This window comes from Xenia sp. Carnegie-2017, unplaced genomic scaffold (assembly GCF_021976095.1).
Source record: "Xenia sp. Carnegie-2017 unplaced genomic scaffold, XeniaSp_v1 HiC_scaffold_6, whole genome shotgun sequence".
Taxonomy (NCBI): Eukaryota; Metazoa; Cnidaria; class Anthozoa; order Malacalcyonacea; family Xeniidae; genus Xenia; species Xenia sp. Carnegie-2017.
This window is the reverse complement of record NW_025813526.1, coordinates 1,157,018-1,175,337: the sequence shown is the minus strand read 5'-3', so window position 1 is coordinate 1,175,337 and position 18,320 is coordinate 1,157,018. Positions and strand designations below refer to the sequence as shown.

Sequence of the window (18,320 nt, the reverse complement as noted above, 5' to 3'; positions counted from 1 at the left end):
TATGTTGTAAAAAACTAGTTCTAATATAGAAGGTGTTTTGAAGGATTTTGAAAAACATTGTATAAATCAAAAGATAATTTAAACGCACCTTAAAAAATAATATATATAGTAATTATATAGAATGGTGAAAGTTATAAAAACAAAGATGTATATAAATTTAAAGGACATGAAATTAATTTAGATTTATTAGATGAAATTATGAAAGATAAAAACATGTATATTAAATCATTAAAGTACGAACTTTATTATAAAGACGATATTGATAGATATATAACTAAATATTATGAATTGAATACAAATGAGTGGTTATCTTTTCAAAAGATAGATATAATGTTGAAAATATAAAAAAATATTACATGTGATGTGTAGTATGAATATTGATTATGAACCTGTTATATTGAATACATTTAAACCATCTAATATTTATACTATTAGTAGTGATTTTATATACCTAATATATATAATATTAGTAGTGATTTTTATACACCACAGTTTACACATATCACTGAAGCTTTGTTTAATAAAGATCATGGATGGGATGATTGTTATTTTAAGTATGAAATCAACAATATAGATACAGATGTTTATGTTATAAAATTTGATTTATATGAATATGGTCCTTATATAACTGCTTCTGGTATTATTAGAATCTATCTTAAACGCATTAAATAACTATTTAAAAAATAAAATATATAGTATTAGTATATATGTGTTCAGATAAACAAATACGAGGAAGACCGAAAATTTATACTAAAGAACAAATCAAACAACATAGGACATTATATATGCTATCAAAACCATGGCATTGTGATTTATGTAATAAAACATATAGTTTAGCATATAAAACTTTACATCTTAAAACTAGAAAACATTTAAAAAATTCAAAAAATTTAGGTGCGTTTAACAAAAAAAATAATAATGAAATTCTTAGTCTAGTGTATTTCGGCGCTGGCTGGGATTTTCGAATGGTTGATAAAGATTTATATTCTAAATTTAGTTTTTTTATATACATAGATGCTTTACCAACAAAATTATTACATTATCCACCTGATTCTACAGGATATAAAAAATGTAAAGATCTCCCAACATTTATACATACACTAATTACAAAAGCAAATAATATCAATTAAAATTAGTTGAACATCATAAACATTTAAATTTATTAATTTTTAAAACTGATGATCATAAAAAAGAACTTCACTATTATTATAATACAACAGTACAAGGAGCTCTCGATAATAAAATTATTAGAGAAAAATTAAACAAAGTGATCTGGATACACGAGAAGAATTTCATACCATGGTATTTCGGTCTTGAAACAGGAATGTTACCCAACACAATAAAAACTGAAGCTAAATTAAGAGAATATTTACAAAATATTTAAAAAACACTCAAAAGTTAAATAGATTAATTTAATTATTTTATAAAAGTTTTAAATATAGATTTATTTCTATAATTAAAATTAGTGCGTTTAAAAAATAAAAATAAAATATATAGTATATATATGAATAGAGATTATTTAAATCGAAAGGTACTTAAAGACAAACCTATATTATATAATATGCATAAGATGAATAAAGATAAAACAAAACATAAAGTACTTAAAGACATGAGTATTTTATATAGTATGCCTAATATGAAAAAAGATGAACTTCAAAAGTTGACTAAAGACGATTTAATTAATTTAATATTAAATCAAAAGCCGTGGGTTGAAGGTAATAATACTTCAATTTCCAAACCAGTACAAAAAGTACTATCACAATCCAATATCAAAAAAATGACTGTGCAACAGTTAAAAAATATTGCTAAGGAAAAAAGGTTAAAGGTTATTATAAACTTAGAAAAACGAATTAATCAAAGTATTAACACCAGTCCCAAAACCAAGAAAGAGTGTAAAAGAGATGATTAAAGAGTATGAGAACAATACACAGATGCTATCAGATAAAAATAAAAACCAGTACCAACAAAAGAGTTAAAATAAGAGAAACAAACAATGCTTAAAGGATTTACTAAATCATATGAAATAAGCATTATTAACAATAAAGATCCATTAAACAATTGCAGAACACTAGAAAGTATCTTACATATTATATTAAAGAAATATTAACAACAATGAAAGGATTAAAATTTATTGAAACGCTTAAGGTAACATTTGAAAAATTTGAAATAAAAGATGGTGGAACGGCTGGTTATTTAACAAAAGTTGCTTATTTCAATAGTCCAGCTTTAACAATTACAAATAATGAAAATATTACTGAATCACTACAAATTTCAGAACAAAATATATTAAATAAGATTAGTAAATTTACACAAGAAGGTTCTGGATGGGTTATTCGCTCTATAGATAATCATTATCTTAATGTTGTTAAATACAAACCATTGCAAGGGTCTTCATACATTAATTTACCTCAAGAACTTAAAAACCCTAATAAAGGTTTGATAAATATCAAAAACCATGATAATGAATGTTTTAGGTGGTGCCATATTAGACATATTAACCCACAAAATAAAGACGCACATAGAATTAAAAAATCTGATAAAGAATATATTGAAAAGCTTAATTATGAAGGGGTTGATTTTCCAGTGACTGTTAAACATTATAATAAAATCGAAAAGCAAAACAAAATTAACATTAATGTCTTCGGTTATGAAGATAAACAACCATATCCATTATTCATATCAAAAGAACAATTTGAAGACCATATAGAACTACTATTGATAACTGATAATGAAAACAAACATTATGTATTAATAAAAGATTTTAATAAATTTATGTACAATCAAACAAAGCATAAAGAAAGAAAACACTTTTGTATGCGCTGTCTTCAATGTTTTAGTTCTGAAAAAATATTAAATAACCATATAGAAAACTGTATATTAATAAATGGTATACAATCAATAAAAATGCCTGATAAAAATAATAACATACTTAAATTCAACAACTATCATAAACAACAAGCTGTTCCATTTGTTATATATGCTGATTTTGAAGCTATTACAGAAAAGATATCTGGTTGTAACAAGATAATAGTAAATCATATACAGAAGCCTATCAAAAGCATACAGACTGTGGTTATGGATATAAAGTTGTTTGTTGTTATGATGATAAATTTACAAAAAATTCAATATATAGAGGTGAAAAGGCTGTTTACAAATTTATGGAAGCTATGTTAAAAGAAGTTAAATATTGTAAAAATATTATGAAAACCCACTTTAATAAACCATTAAAATGACCTCTGATGATGAAGAAGAATTTAAAAAGCTGATGAATGTCATATCTGTAACAAAAATATACTAACAAAGATATTCGAGTTCGAGACCATTGTCATATCACTGGAAAATATAGAGGTCAGCTCATCAAGATTGTAATTTAAAACTTAGAATAGACTCTGATAAATTAAAGATCCCAGTAATATTTCACAATCTACGTGGGTATGACAGTCACTTCATAATGCAAGAGATCGGAGCTATTGTTAATAAGCATACAAAAACAAAAAGGTGAAGAAACGCATATGAATATAAATGCTATACCTAATAATATGGAAAAGTATATGGCTTTCATGTTAGGTAACCATTTAACATTTCTTGATAGTTTTCAATTTATGAGCTCTAGTCTTGAAAAGCTTGTTAGTAATTTACCTAAAGATTCATTTAAATATACCTCTAAGCAGTTTAAAGGTGAAAAACTTAATTTAATGACTAAAAGGTATATACCCATATGATTATATGGATAGCTTTGAAAAGTTTGATGAGGGTTGCCTTCAAAAAAGACTTTTATAGTATTCTTACTGATGAGAATATATCAGATGATTCTTATAAGCATGCTCAAAATGTTTGGAATACATTCAATCTTAAAACATGGGTGATTACCACGATTTGTATCTGAAATCAGACGTTTTGTTATTAGCTGATGTATTTGAAAACTTTCGAAAAACATGTCTTGAATACTATAATTTAGACCCATGTCATTATTTTACTAGTCCTGGCCTTTCATGGGATGCTATGTTAAAATGACAGATATTAAATTAGAACTAATGACTGATATTGACATGTTTCAATTCATTGAAAAAGGTATGAGAGGAGGTATTTCTTATATTTCTAACCGATATGGTAAAGCTAATAACAAGTATATGGAAACATTTGATAAGAATAAACCATCAAAATATATAATGTATTTGATGCTAACAATTTATATGGATGGGCTATGTCAAAACTTACCTACTGGTGGTTTCAAATGGTTAACTGATAAACAGATTAACAACATAAACCTTGCTAAATATCAAGCAGATAGTAAAAAGGTTTAATTTTAGAAGTTGATTTAGAATACCCTGAAGAACTACATAATTTACATAACGATTATCCACTAGCACCAGAAAAATTAAGGTAACTAGCAACATGCTGTCAAAATATTGTAAGACAATTGCTTCTAATTACAATATATCAACAGGTTTAGTTTCAAAATTAATACCTACATTACAAAATAAATACAAATATGTTTTACATTATAGAAATCTTCAACTATATTTAGATCTTGGGTTAAAATTAAAAAAGTACATAGAGTACTTGAATTTAATCAATCTCCATGGTTGAAAAAATACATAGACTTTAATACTCAAAAAGAACTAATGCAAAAATTCTTTTGAAAAGACTTCTTCAAACTCATGAATAACAGTGTTTTTGGTAAGACGATGGAAAACTTACGAAAAAGAGTAGATGTTAGACTAGTAACTAATAAAAATAAATTATTAAAATTAGCTTCAAAACCTACTTATGTAAGTAGTAAAATTTTCAATAAGAACCTTGTGGCTGTGCATAAGATCAAAGAAACACTAACCCTTAATAGGCCAGCATATGTTGGCATGTGTATCTTAGATTTGAGTAAAGTTCTTATGTATGATTTTCATTACAACTATATCAAAAAGCGGTATGGTGATAAAGCTAAACTTCTTTTCACAGACACAGATAGTTTAACATATGAAATTGAAACTGAAGATGTCTATAAAGATTTTTGGGTTGATAAAGATAAATTTGATTTTAGTGATTACCCAGAATACCATAAATATCATGATAAAACTAATAAAAAAGTTATTGGTAAAATGAAAGATGAAGCTGCTGGAATAGTAGTTAAAGAATTTGTTGGTTTAAGAAGTAAGATGTATAGTTATATTAAAGACAATAATAAAGGAGATAAGAAAGCTAAAGGAATTAAGAAAAATATTATTAAAAACAAAATAAAACATGAAGACTATAAACAAACACTATTTGAAAATAAACAAATACATCATACAATGAAAACTATTAGAAGTGTAAACCATCAACTTAGTAGTTATGAAATTAATAAAGTATCACTTAGCTGTTTTGATGATAAACGGTATATATTAGATGATGGTATAACTACTAGAGCTTATGGTCATTATTTAAATGATAATTAAAACTTATTTTAATATACAGTTATAATGTGTAGTAAGCATGTAGCGTGGGCCTCTGTTAGAGTAAAATCATACATACCTGCTCCTCATGTTTGACTACATATCACATAACTGTTTGTAATAAGTAATTAATACAAAAGCGATATACAAAAAGATTCAAAATCCTGAAACAATTATTAAAAACAATTTTAACAAAAATTATATGACACTCGCTTGACAGACAAATTAAAAAAAACATATAGATTCCATAGTTTTGTACAACATTGTATTATTATACATGCGCTGATGAAATGTGCTATTACATTAAACAACCATTGTTAGAAACATGCACTAAGACACGCGCGCTGCTACTGATATTTTAATAACACTTGATTATTAACACTTGATTATTAAAGACGGTTTTTTTAAGAGCATTTCTTAAGCCTCTGTTATTCTCGAATATTCTTCGAATATTCATCGAATCTAAGGTGGAACCCCGAATTTTCACGAAGTGAAAATTTTCCCCACCTGGGTTCCAGAATTCTCGGGGGATCCATTCCCCTGCTCGAGCACTTTGTGCTCTGCGCTGCCGATCCCCCTCCGAACCGATGCTTTCTTAACATTTGTTTGTAAAGACCGTTTTTAAAACATATAGATTCCATATTTTGAAAAGATGTTTTATTAACACTTGATTTCTAAAGATAGTTTTTAAAGAGCATTTCTTGCCTCTGTCGTCCTTCGGACAAAATGGCGAGCTGAAAATTCTAGCTAAAGCTAGAATTTTTACCCACCAGGTCTGCATGAATTCTCGGCGATCCATCCTCTGCTCAATTTTAGCGTAGCTAAAATTTGCGCTGCCGGATCGCCTCCGAAACGATGCTTTCTTAACACTTGATTTCTAAAGATAGTTTTAAAAACATATAGATTCCATATTTTTACCCCTTTGAAAAATGACTTTTTCACACAGCTTTTTACATGACCTTTACTGAGGGACGCCTTTGAACCATGGTCTTATTTTATGCTGTTATAAAGAAAGTTTTACTACTATATTGAAACAAACAATTTTTTACACAGCTTTTTTACATGACCTTTTACTGAGGGACGCCTTTTGAACTATGGTCTTATTTTGAGCTGTTATAAAGATAGTTTTACCCATATAGTATAGTACATGGGGGAATATAGCGCACTTTTAGTGCGCTAGAACCCCCATGTACTATACTACTCACATTCCGACAAAAACTCACATATTTATAAACACCTTCACACTTCACCACATTGCAAATCAAAATACAACCATTCATGTTTTCGCATCTTAGACACCGCCAACTCTCCTTTTTCTCTTAAACTGAAAGAAGCGCTATAAATTCAAAAAACTCAAACCAGACCTCAACAAACAAATCTACCACATTAATACAATATTTAACCTGTAATATATCTAACACTAATTTTGTAATTTACTACCCTTAACGATAGTCACATACACACATATATATATATATATCATGTAAATAGCATAATCACCACACTGATGTACTTGAAGATGGCATAAGCATGCCGAAACATGTTTACGATTAAAAACTCGTCGTTCATTTAAAATGTCTGATATCCATCGTGCTTTTAAGAAATTATGGCATAAAATGTTCATGTCATTTATAGCTGGTGCATGTTTCGTCAACATGTGACACTTTGCACTATGACCAATATAAAGGAAATTCAAATGGTACTTCACTTGATGGATGTTTAACACCTCAGTGTAAAAGCATAAAATACTTTCAGTGTATTATTTGTGCACTTCAGATTTTGAAACAATTCCTACTTACACTCATCTATTTGTTCAACATTTACCCTCAGAGATTTCGTCTAATTTAAAAGAATGCTTTTTTATGCATGATATACTTATCAATTTGACTAGTTAAGCAATCAATATTAATGCTTCATATTCTGCATTGATTTGCAAACATCTTTTGTACATTATCATAGTGCTAGCTTGGTTTTAGCTAATATCAAAAATTTGATCAAAAGAAAATATTCATAATGTTAGAGCTTTGTATGTTTTTGAAAGATATGTTCAAATTATGTGTATATGACCAATATAAAAGAAATTTAATTCAGTCTGCCAATAATTTTGATTTTTCCTGTCAATTAAAAGAGAAAAGTATTCAGTATGTAATTCACTCTAAATAAGAAAGATTGCATCACAGTTTAAAATAAGCTATAAAGTTTTGTAAATTGCAGAAGTATATCAATTTGAGTTAAGGCACCATTGACATGTAGAAGGTATTCTTTCAATTTTTTAATGTCCAGGAAACAGTTATTACGACATGGTCTCTTGATTCTGTTTGAAACTTAAACCTGTACGAGACACCGATCTTTGGTAAATTAATTAGACATTAGTTACATATAGTAATAGTTAAGGTTCTGTAGAAGTTTCGGAGGAACTAACAGCAAGTGATCACTAACTGGCATATATGTACATATTTTAATTGAACGTTTAATAAAACTTGATTTTTTAATACTAATGTTGTATGTTTTTATTCAATATAACTTGTTGAAAAAACTAGGAATTGTGATGAAATTGTTCAAAGGAATGCTTGATTATATTTAGAGATGAGACAATTCGATTAATCGATGATACCTAGCCGGGGGGGAATGGGGGTGTGGGTGATTTTCGAATGAACATTAATAGTCAAAACAGGTTAATCGAAACGCAATAAAATGATAAAATAAAACATAACTTAACATAAAAATAAAATAAGAATAAAGTAATAAAATAAAATTTTAAAGAAATGAAGGTTGAATGAACCAGCAATTCAATACTAGTAAAATGACTATTATTCGTTTGTTGTAGATAATCGACCATGCATATAATTGCTCATCTCCAATTACAGATGCGTAATTAAATAAATAATTAATCTTACGAACGACTGGTAAAGAGGTTTTTACCAGTCTTATAGCATCTAACAGTATATTTGTTTCTGTGCTTTACCATTCTATGTAAATAAAACAAATGATGCACTTTGGGCATAGCACACAGAATCTTCTAAACCTGGAAAGCCAAAAAGTCTGTTCAGAGCAGCATTGTATTTCCATTTGGGATTTCAGTTTTAAAGGCAAAGGATTGTTTTTAAAGGCATTTGTATTCTTTGCATTTTCGATATTTATGATTATTTTACGAATTGACAGTGCTTTATCCCATTTTATGAAAACCTTTTCGCTGCTTGGCCATCTAGGTGGCACATGTTTTCATCTGAAAATTCATTGTTGATTTCCTTTGATTCTTTACAGCCAAGAAAGAAGAATCAAAAACACTTGAGAAGGGCTTTCAGATCTGAAAAAATTAATTGTTATGTAAATGTATAATAAATACAAAGTTTTTCTGAAGATGAGCTTTTGTCAAGCATTCTCTGTGGTTGTATAAAGAGGACTCCATTTATCGATTATTCCTCCTCCTCTAACTATAAACAAATGCCCTTTGACCACTTTTGAAGTCTTTGTTTTCCCCAGTTTCTTATTGCATTTTGTTTTTGTTGGTTCAACACAATCTCTTAAAATAGCTTTAATTGCATCTGGCTCATTATTAACGAACTCAGCATTGCCTATATGGTACAAATTAGCGTTAGCACTAGTTATCAATTGTGTTTAGAAACGACACACAATACACAGCTTTGTTGTTCCATGCATTGTTCAAAAAGAATAAAACACCTACACAAGACTTTCTAAGTTCTAACCGACAAGAAATTTGTCAAGAGATTTGGTTTTCATTTACAAAAGAATGACTTTGAGGCTTGAGGCCTGAAACTTTTGACGCTACACTTTATAAACATTGAAAGTGCGAGAAGGCAAAGAAAAGCACGCAAAATCAAAATAATCCAGTAATTTCCCACCATCACGTGTATGTATAACTATAATCCAAATGCTGTCATAAAAGTTATTTTCTATCTTAAAAATAATAAGTTATTAATTATCGGTACCAATGTATTGAAATTTCATCATATATATAATATGGATGAGGTTAAAAAAATTCAAATTCATGCCGTCATTCACAAACCTGCTTTATAACACACTGTCATTAACGACCACTTTTACGTTAGTAGGAAAACTTAGGTTTCACTGATATATATTACTATATTATACTACAATTTTTTTCATAAATTGTAAATAAACAAATTTCAAATATACCTTGTGATCACAACTATCCTACTAAAAACTTGTATCTTTATACAAGCTTTCCCAGTGTTTCGTCCATTTTGACATTCATTATTAGAAAGCAGACCTGTGTCGTCAATCAATTCTTCAGCATATAGGAACACTTTAAGAAACAAAAATCAGCTCTGTAATACACATATCATTGAGATAAATTTAGAGACTGGTTACCAAGTTCGCCTCACCTTTGAAAAAGCAGTTTGCAGTTGTGACTATAATAGCTCTGTTAATATATCTCGAATTGATCACAAAATCGGACTTTATTCTCAAGCATGATTATAGTCATGAGCAATTTTGGAGTACATACCTATGTTACTTGGCTTCACACCACAATATCAAAAATAGTGGGTGACTATTGGGACATTTCATGGAAAGATTGCACATTCTTACCACAGAATTGCCTTTCCCCACCAATGCACTCATTTGCAACATTGGGAATGTAATTCAGCAATGTCAAAATACTTTGTATAAAATTGTGAAAAAAATTTGGTGTATAATATTATTCTATTTACGAACAAGCAAAGGAAAGTAATTTATATCAACGGCCGAGTACCACACGTACTCAGCAGTTTTAAGATTGGAATGTATATAGGAAAAAACCATCGGCCTATAGTTTGATGCAAATTCTATGAACTATTTGACAACGCAAATAAATGGTTAACATATGGACATTTCAACAAAATAAAAAACTAGGATATGAATAAATTCATGCAAATTTTAGCCTTGTATTTCCAACAGCAAAAGTATTAATAACCTCACCAATATCTGGTACAATTTCCTGATGAATTTGCATCAAGGCAAACCTTAAGCTCCCCAACCATGGTACTTCGCTATAGTTTTAAGTGTCCTAGAAGAAATAGATCGTTCACATTCACAAGAGTAAAGCGTTCCTAAAATAAGTAAAATTTTTGTTTTCAAATCCCGAAATGAACAGATTTTAAATCTGGGCAATGTTATCAGGAAGGAGGCCGCAGTGGGTCTCCCAATAAGTGTACCACAACCTAAGTTCAGCATCTAAGGCCAAAGGAAAATCATAATAAAAGTTAGCCACAGTTTTAATGGCTCTTTCCAATCCACCCCATCTCTTGTCATGGACATCATTTTCGTCGGTACAATTAAACCTTTATAGACATTCACACTCTCAAGGTCGAATCGTGATTCTAAAGAAGATTGCAAATGATCTAGTAGAGGAAGAGTAATTGCACGTTTATAATACTCAGAAATGGTTGTAATATTTTCCTGGTCGTTTGTTTGCGCACTGTTCTTGGTTTCCATTCTTCAATGCCAACTTTGCTGCCAGTTCAAGCGCTTCGTCAACCAGGTGTCATGATAAAAATCAGAGGAATTCCTCATGTTCACCACCTCAGTTTTCAAAGTTGAAATTAAATGAATACCATCCATTATATCGATACTTTTACCCTGTAATAACTGTGTTACTGGAAGAGTTGAATCAAGAATATCTCGTGATAACTAAAGCAACGACGAAATCAAACCTGTCAATAAGTTGAAACAAAGATGAGCATCAGACTGACGGTTTGAACTCACCATCTTTTCAGACATATCGTTAAGGGTGGTGTATACATACAAAAGCTCTTGGAATGCGATACTCTACCCATCTAGTTTTGCAAACGTCTGTAATCCTTTTCGAGTTTGTTTCTGAATTACGTATATTCAAAGGGAATATTGAGTTTGGGAAATTTTAATAAAATTAGTGGCATTGTTAACACAACATAATTGACAACACGTATACTCAAAGAATCGCAAATGGATAAGTTTAACCTATGACATAGCATGTATAAAGAGCCTTTGCAGCTTTCAAATTTGAGCTGCTAGACCATTAGTGCAAAGCAACTGAACCAGCCCCATCATAACCTTGTACAATCATCTATTGAAAGTCAGTTCCTTTAGAGCCTCAAAGTAGCTTGGCAAGTTGAGCACCACTTAGTCCCCACTTACAAAAAGAAATGAAATGAATTCTTCCCTGATATTCATATCGGTATCAACAAAGTGAAACAAGAGACATTTGTTCTTTATGTGAAGAATCAGATGCTTCATCAGCAATAACAGAAAAACTTATTTTTGATATCAGAAATAATCTGATTACTGATTACCTGCCACAACATTTAATGATTTTATTTTGACTTGTTTTAGAAATATAACTTCTATTCTTACCACAATTTTTAAATGATTTTCTAAAACTTTATCCTCTCTAACTCCATAATTGAGTGTTTGATGAAATTACCAACTCCAGATGAATAACAACCAACAGTAGGGTGATACTTGGAATCATCACGATGCCCACGAAGAGGTAAACCTAGACGTCCACAAAAATGACAGAATCAATAATTGGAGATAGTACTATTCTGTTCTATTTTTTTTTGATACCAGCATCCATGATCATCTCGATAGGCTGCAGAGTACCTGATATTTAACGCAAAGCATCAAAATTGGTGATGTGGATGCATGCAAACCGACTTCCTCCCTTTACTTTTTCCAGCATGTTGAGTGAAAGAGCATTTAGCATTCTTCCAATCTTGAAGAGGTTCAGTAAACAACTTTTTACTTTACTGGCCTTGCCTGGGAATCTATTACAAACAACACACACGATAGACAATACGCACCATTTTGTGAAGGTGAATAGCAAAGCCATTCATGCTGGTCTAGCCAATCATGCCTAAATGATCTGCCATTAGATTTAGGAAAATGATACTTTTATCTGGTTTATATACATTTTTATCAAATGACATATTTCAGAATTATCCATACCCTTAACTTTCTCCTATACAAGGAAACATCAAAATTATGGGTTAAAACAGCAGGTTGCATATCACCAGAAGTTGGAATACCAGGCAATAGTTCCTGGGATGATGTGTGAAGCAAAGACTATTGGCTTTATTTAATGTCTGAGCAAGAGCTGCAGCAGAAGAAAACTCTCATTGGGCATCCTTTTAAAAGTTGGTTGGCAGCAGGCTATTAGTTGAAGTAAAAAATTTGAAATGTCAACTGTTTTTGTGCAAATTTTCGTTTCTCTGTTGTTGAGCTGCTAGAATTAGACTGTGTACAGGAATTAGACAATTTTGCTTCAACCTGTGGGCATGAAAATGAGAGGCACAAAATGATTAGACTGAAAAGTCTCACCTGGTTGTACAGATCCTTCATGACAAAACAAAATATTAATAGCATCCAAACCTCTTTGGCTTAATAACGGGCTGAACAATACGATTAAATAACAATTTATATCTACTTTCACCAGAATCAGGATAAAAGTATGAATTTTTCTACCTAAAACAGAAGATAGGCCCAAAATACAAAGAAAAGATGACCATTTCTGGTCATTACAATTTAAAATAGCCTCCTGTTTTACCAGTTCATCTGTTGTATATCCAGTGTCTAAACATTCTTTAGACACTGACAAAGGCAAAAGATTGTTTAAGCTTTAAAGTAATCACTGTGCTCACTTATAACAGACAAAAAGCATGGGTGTTGAGCAAAAAGCAGCATGAATAAATAGCTCAAGCGATGTTAAAATTCGAGTAGGGACCAATGCATTGTTACCTACCAGAACTAGGGAAGCTGAACTGTAGAGGCAATTGCCAGAAGCTTCAGATCTTAAAAATATTCAAAAGAAATTAATATTTTGTTTGGTAGATTGATTGCATTGTATGAATGAATTGCTGACTGTAGACAAAGATATAGGCGAAATTGAGATTTAACCATTTTACACGTATATATAAATACTACAATACGATATATATAATTATAATATATTTACCTTATTGCAGTACAAGTCTTTCCGTCATGAGCGTGCTTTGGCACATATATTTCAGCTCCAAAATTTCGACACAGAGTATGGTCGGGGTCATAAATTCTATCTAACAGCTGCTCGTTAGTAAACATAGTCGAACGTCGACCAATAAACGAGAATAAAGCTCATTAAGGCATTTTAAATCGTTTTGGCCAACGCAGACTGAGCAGTCTCGTATAAATTACCACAACACAATGAAGACATTATAAAATATCACAGCACAGAGGCTGTTCAGAAACAATACGAGTGTATGTTAATTTTCAATTGCCTAATTTGCCTAGCTCAACTATGCTTATCAACAGCAATGATTGGTTGAATTGCTCGTTAGGCAAAAAAATTGACCAATGAAAGCATACGGTTGCAAAAATTGCCCAATCAGAATACCTATACACGATGTCAAGTTAGGCAAATTCATCTTGTTTAGGCAAATTGCTAACAACCAATCAAATGGCTAGATTTTCTTGACTTAGGCAAAATGGCTGCTTTGCCTAACGACACGGAGCTTTATAGATAATCATACGCATCTGACTACGATTCATATCAAAATTACGTCATTTAATTGCACAACGTTTCTAAACAAAAGTCAGATGATTTGACTGCGATAAAGTGCTATTCATAGTTTCATAATTCGATAAATTCATCGAATAGTCGAAGTATATTTGAATTTGAATATCTTCTACATGTAACTACGTAGCTATATTAGATATTTCCTGGCCAGTTAGTTAAATTTTTGTTGGAGGACTTATAGGAAAACGACTTTTTTATTCCATTTAGATCAGAAGTATCTGGCAACTGTCTCTACAGTTCAGTGTCATTGCTTTTGGCAGGTGATATCAGTTTATTGCATATTTTGAGGCAGTTAACATCACTTGAGCTGTTTTTAATGCTACTTTTTACTGCCAACATCCTTTATTTTCCTCAATTGTTGAACAGCATAAAGAATTCAACAACACCTCAAAGAATATTTTACCTTTGACAGTATCTCAAGACTGTCTAGATTCTGGTTTTGTAGGTGTTGATCTTGTCAAAAAGGAGGCCTTTTTGAATTGTCATGACCAAAAGTGGTCATCGTTTCTATGCATTTTAGCTCTTTCTTCTGTGTTGGAGACAAAAATTTTAACCTACTACCCAGATTGTGGAGAGAGCCGGCCTAAATCAGTATTCAACTCTCTTGTTTGTCCAAGAAGAATAGTTAAAGAATCAGCCGATGCAATTCATTTTTTGTTTTGTTATAAAGGGGTAGTTAAATCAGATCAATGTTTCCAATCTAATCATTTTGTTCCTCTAGTTTTTTTTCCTAGCAAAAATAAAAGGACAATTTCTGGTCCAACATGCCCAGTGCCTTCAAAAAAAGCAAAAGCAGAAAAGAAGTCCGGGAATATCAGTAAGTTTTTTTCAAAAATGGAAAAACCAGAAATCATTACAAGTGAGGTTTCTTGTACTAGGGTTTCTGAACAAACCATTGAAGATTTACAGGTAAAGCCTAACTTTAGTCACAATTTTGATGTAGCTACCTACTACGAAAGAGCTAAAGGTTTGAAAATGTCTGATATTTGTTTGCTTATTAAAAATGTTTTTAAACCAGATGAAAATTACACTTTTCCTCCTTTAAGTGAGAACAATAAAAGGTATTTTAAATATGAATGGTCAAAGATTTTACCTGGCTGTGTTATTCACCAAAGGAAGATGGTGCTTATTGCTTATCATGTGTTCTTTTTGGACATCAATTCCCCAGTAAATGTTCGAGAATAATAAGCTATTTCGTTCACCTTTTCGTTATTGGAATGATGCTGTAGGTACATTTAGGCGACATGCTGGAAATTGTAAGGGGGGGAAAATGGGACTACATGCATTTACTTCTCCAATTTTAAATAATATACGATCTGAAATGTCAGGTGAAGCTCAACCCATTAAAAATATCTTAGATACTAACATAAAACTTGAAATTGAGCAAAATAGGAAAATTCTTAAACAAATTGTTGATACAGTTCTTTTTTGTGGAAGGCTTGGCATTGGATTACGAGGTCATCGTGATGATGCTCAATTTCACCCAGAGGTCGGTTGCTATTCAGTCAATGGCAATGTTGTTAATTTTGTTGAATCTTTAAATTTTAGAGTTAGAGCTGGTGATCAAACTTTGCAAAATCATTTGCTCAAATGTGGCAAGAATAAAAGTTATATTTCCAAGACCAGCCAAAACAAAATCATCAATTTTATTGGTCAGGTAATATCAGAAGATATTACAAACGAGATAAAAAAAATAGATATTATTCTATCATTGCAGATGAAGCTGCTGATTCTTCTCACAAAGAGCAATTGTCCCTTGTTCTACTGTTTGTTGACTCTTCAATGAATGTTAAAGAAGAGTTCATGTGTTTTCTGCATGCAAATGGGGGTTGAGTGGTCAACAACTTTCAAAGCTTATTTTAGAAATTTGCTTTACCCATTATGGATTGCAGGGGACAAGGTTATGATGGTGCAGGGCTGTTTCTGGGCATATAAATGGTTTAGCAGCCCACATTTTAAGAACTAATCCTAAAGCTCTTTACACTCACTGTTACAGTCATTGACTAAATTTGTCTGTCTGTGACACTCTTTCTAACGTTGAAATTAATAACATGTTATTTGTTGTTTCTCAAGCTGCCAATTTTATCAACATATCACAGACACGCAACATACCCTTTGCTGAGCACGTTAAAAAGTCAGATGTTCAGACCAAGAAGGCAAAACTGGTAAGTCTTTGTAAAACCAGATGGGTTGAGCGAGTTGACAGTCTTGACACGTTTCAACAATTGTTTATCCCTTTAATCGACACTCTTCAGGACATGATAAACAATGTAAGCGGCGAGGTGAAGCCTTCCCTTGCTGCTGATGCTTCCCAGTTACTTTCATTAGTTACTCAATTTCATTTTATTGTTGCGCTAGTTATTACAAGAAATATTCTTGATGCTACTCTTCCAGTCACGCAATTGTTGCAGGGAAAAACTATTGATGTCATGGATGGTTTTCATTTGATAACCACTTTGAAGAATGATGTAGCCAACATGAGGAAAAGCATTAATTTTTATCATAACACTTGGTATGAAGAGGCTTTAAAACTTGCTGAAGATGTCAACGTTCAAGAAACAAATAAGCGAATTGCTGGAAGACAAACTATGCGATCTAATCCCCCCAGTCAATCATTCAAAGAACATTATAAACTAACCATCACTATTCCTTTATTAGACCATCTGCAAACATCTTTGAGCACTAGGTTTAACTTGGATAGTGTTAATGTGTACCGAGGATTATCTATCGTTCCCGTCAAATGATGACTCTGTCGGACAAAGGAATTGATTTGAAAGAACAGCTAAAAGTGTTGCAAAATTCTATCATGATGACTTGCCCAACCCCCTTGGTTTAGATGCTGAATTTAGGCAATGGCGTTTATACTGGGAAACGCACAATGGGCCTTTGCCAGAAAACATCGTCAAAACACTGAAGCATGTAACCCTTCCAGGATTTGAAAATATTAAAGTTATTCTTCGCATTTTAGGTACACTACCAATCACCTCATGTGAATGTGAGAGATCAATTTCAGCACTGAGGAATCTAAAAACCTACCAAATGAGCACTATGGTAGAGGAACGTTTAAATGGCCTGGCTTTAATGCGAATTCACCCAGAAATTATTCCTGACATAGAAAGAGTGATCAATAAGTTTGCTGAAGGTAATACACGTTTGAAATTTGCTTAATGTGTTATGGCTACGTTACTGTAGAAATATTACTGACTTTGCAACTGGCTGCTTAATGCGCCGTTGCTGCAGAAATGTAAGACAGCACAACTGGCTGCTTAATGCACCGTTGCTGCAGAAATGTCATGCAGTACAACTGGCTGCTTAATGCGCCGTTGCTGCAGAAATGTCTTACAGCACAACTGGCTGCTGTAATGCGCCGTTGCTGCTAAAACAAAGACTGTCCATGTCCGGAATCACATTATTGCTTTGCACTATGTGTTTCCTAGGCATGCTGAAGAGCCCTGACATTGGGCGAAACGGTCTTAGCGTGTTTGTCCTCAATATTTTGTAAGAAAAAATAAAAAACTGCGATTTCATTCACTTTGATCATTTGTTGTAAAGCTATTCCAAAACGCTGGAAATCGCATTTCTGGGACCCTAGGCTTCAACATTTTCCAGGGGAGGATGCCCTCGGACCCCATACGGCGTTTGCTGGTTTAGGACTGACGTTTGAAAAATCCTAGATCCGCCCCTGCGTTTGTATACAAATAGAAGATTGGCTTAATTGGTTTTGGGACGATAAAGTTGGTGAAAAGACTGATTCATATTTGCGATTCTTTCTTGTGGACAATGTATCAAAGCAAAACGATTTGTATCATCAGTAAATTGGACTTTGGACTTTCATGAATGAAAATGTTATGTATTGTATAGTAAATATATATTTTTTATGAAATATGTTTGTATTTCTACCTATATATATTTTTTATTATACTTCACTTCACTTAACTAATATATATATGTATTTCATCACAGGCTCACCCTCTCTATTTATGTTTACTACCGCTGACTGTTTAAAAAACGATCCCCCCGGTTTTCTTTATTATAAAATGTATTATGACTATTTTTAGACATAATACATTTTATAATAAAAAAACTTGAGCCTGCGATGAAATATATATATAAATTAGTTAACTACTTTCATATAAGTTCAAAATGCAACAGGACCATTCTCAGAAAAATTGAAATCGTTAATCGATATTCTGATCGTGTTAACAACGTAAAAAAAATGCGATGGAAAGAAAAATACTGTGGTAAATAATAGCCGATTTCTAATTATAAGATAATAAAGTAAAGTAATTATCTATTAAGCCTGTAAAAATACAAAATAAATAATGCACATGCCTAAT

General features: G+C 31.5%; 2 long non-coding RNA genes across 2 annotated transcripts; one reads left to right on the top strand and one right to left on the bottom strand.

Annotated features, from left to right (window-relative positions):
• Nucleotides 1-11,862: 11,862 nt before the first annotated feature.
• Nucleotides 11,863-13,504, bottom strand: LOC124457971. The gene is made up of 3 exons (XR_006952921.1): nucleotides 13,384-13,504; nucleotides 13,171-13,219; nucleotides 11,863-11,925 (listed from the first exon to the last, which is right to left on the bottom strand). It is a non-coding gene; the product is annotated as an uncharacterized LOC124457971 (long non-coding RNA).
• A 1,814-nt stretch (nucleotides 13,505-15,318) lies between these two features.
• On the top strand, nucleotides 15,319-17,146 carry LOC124457660. Its single transcript, XR_006952716.1, has 2 exons — nucleotides 15,319-15,472; nucleotides 16,952-17,146. It is a non-coding gene; the product is annotated as an uncharacterized LOC124457660 (long non-coding RNA).
• The last annotated feature ends 1,174 nt before the right edge of the window (nucleotides 17,147-18,320 follow it).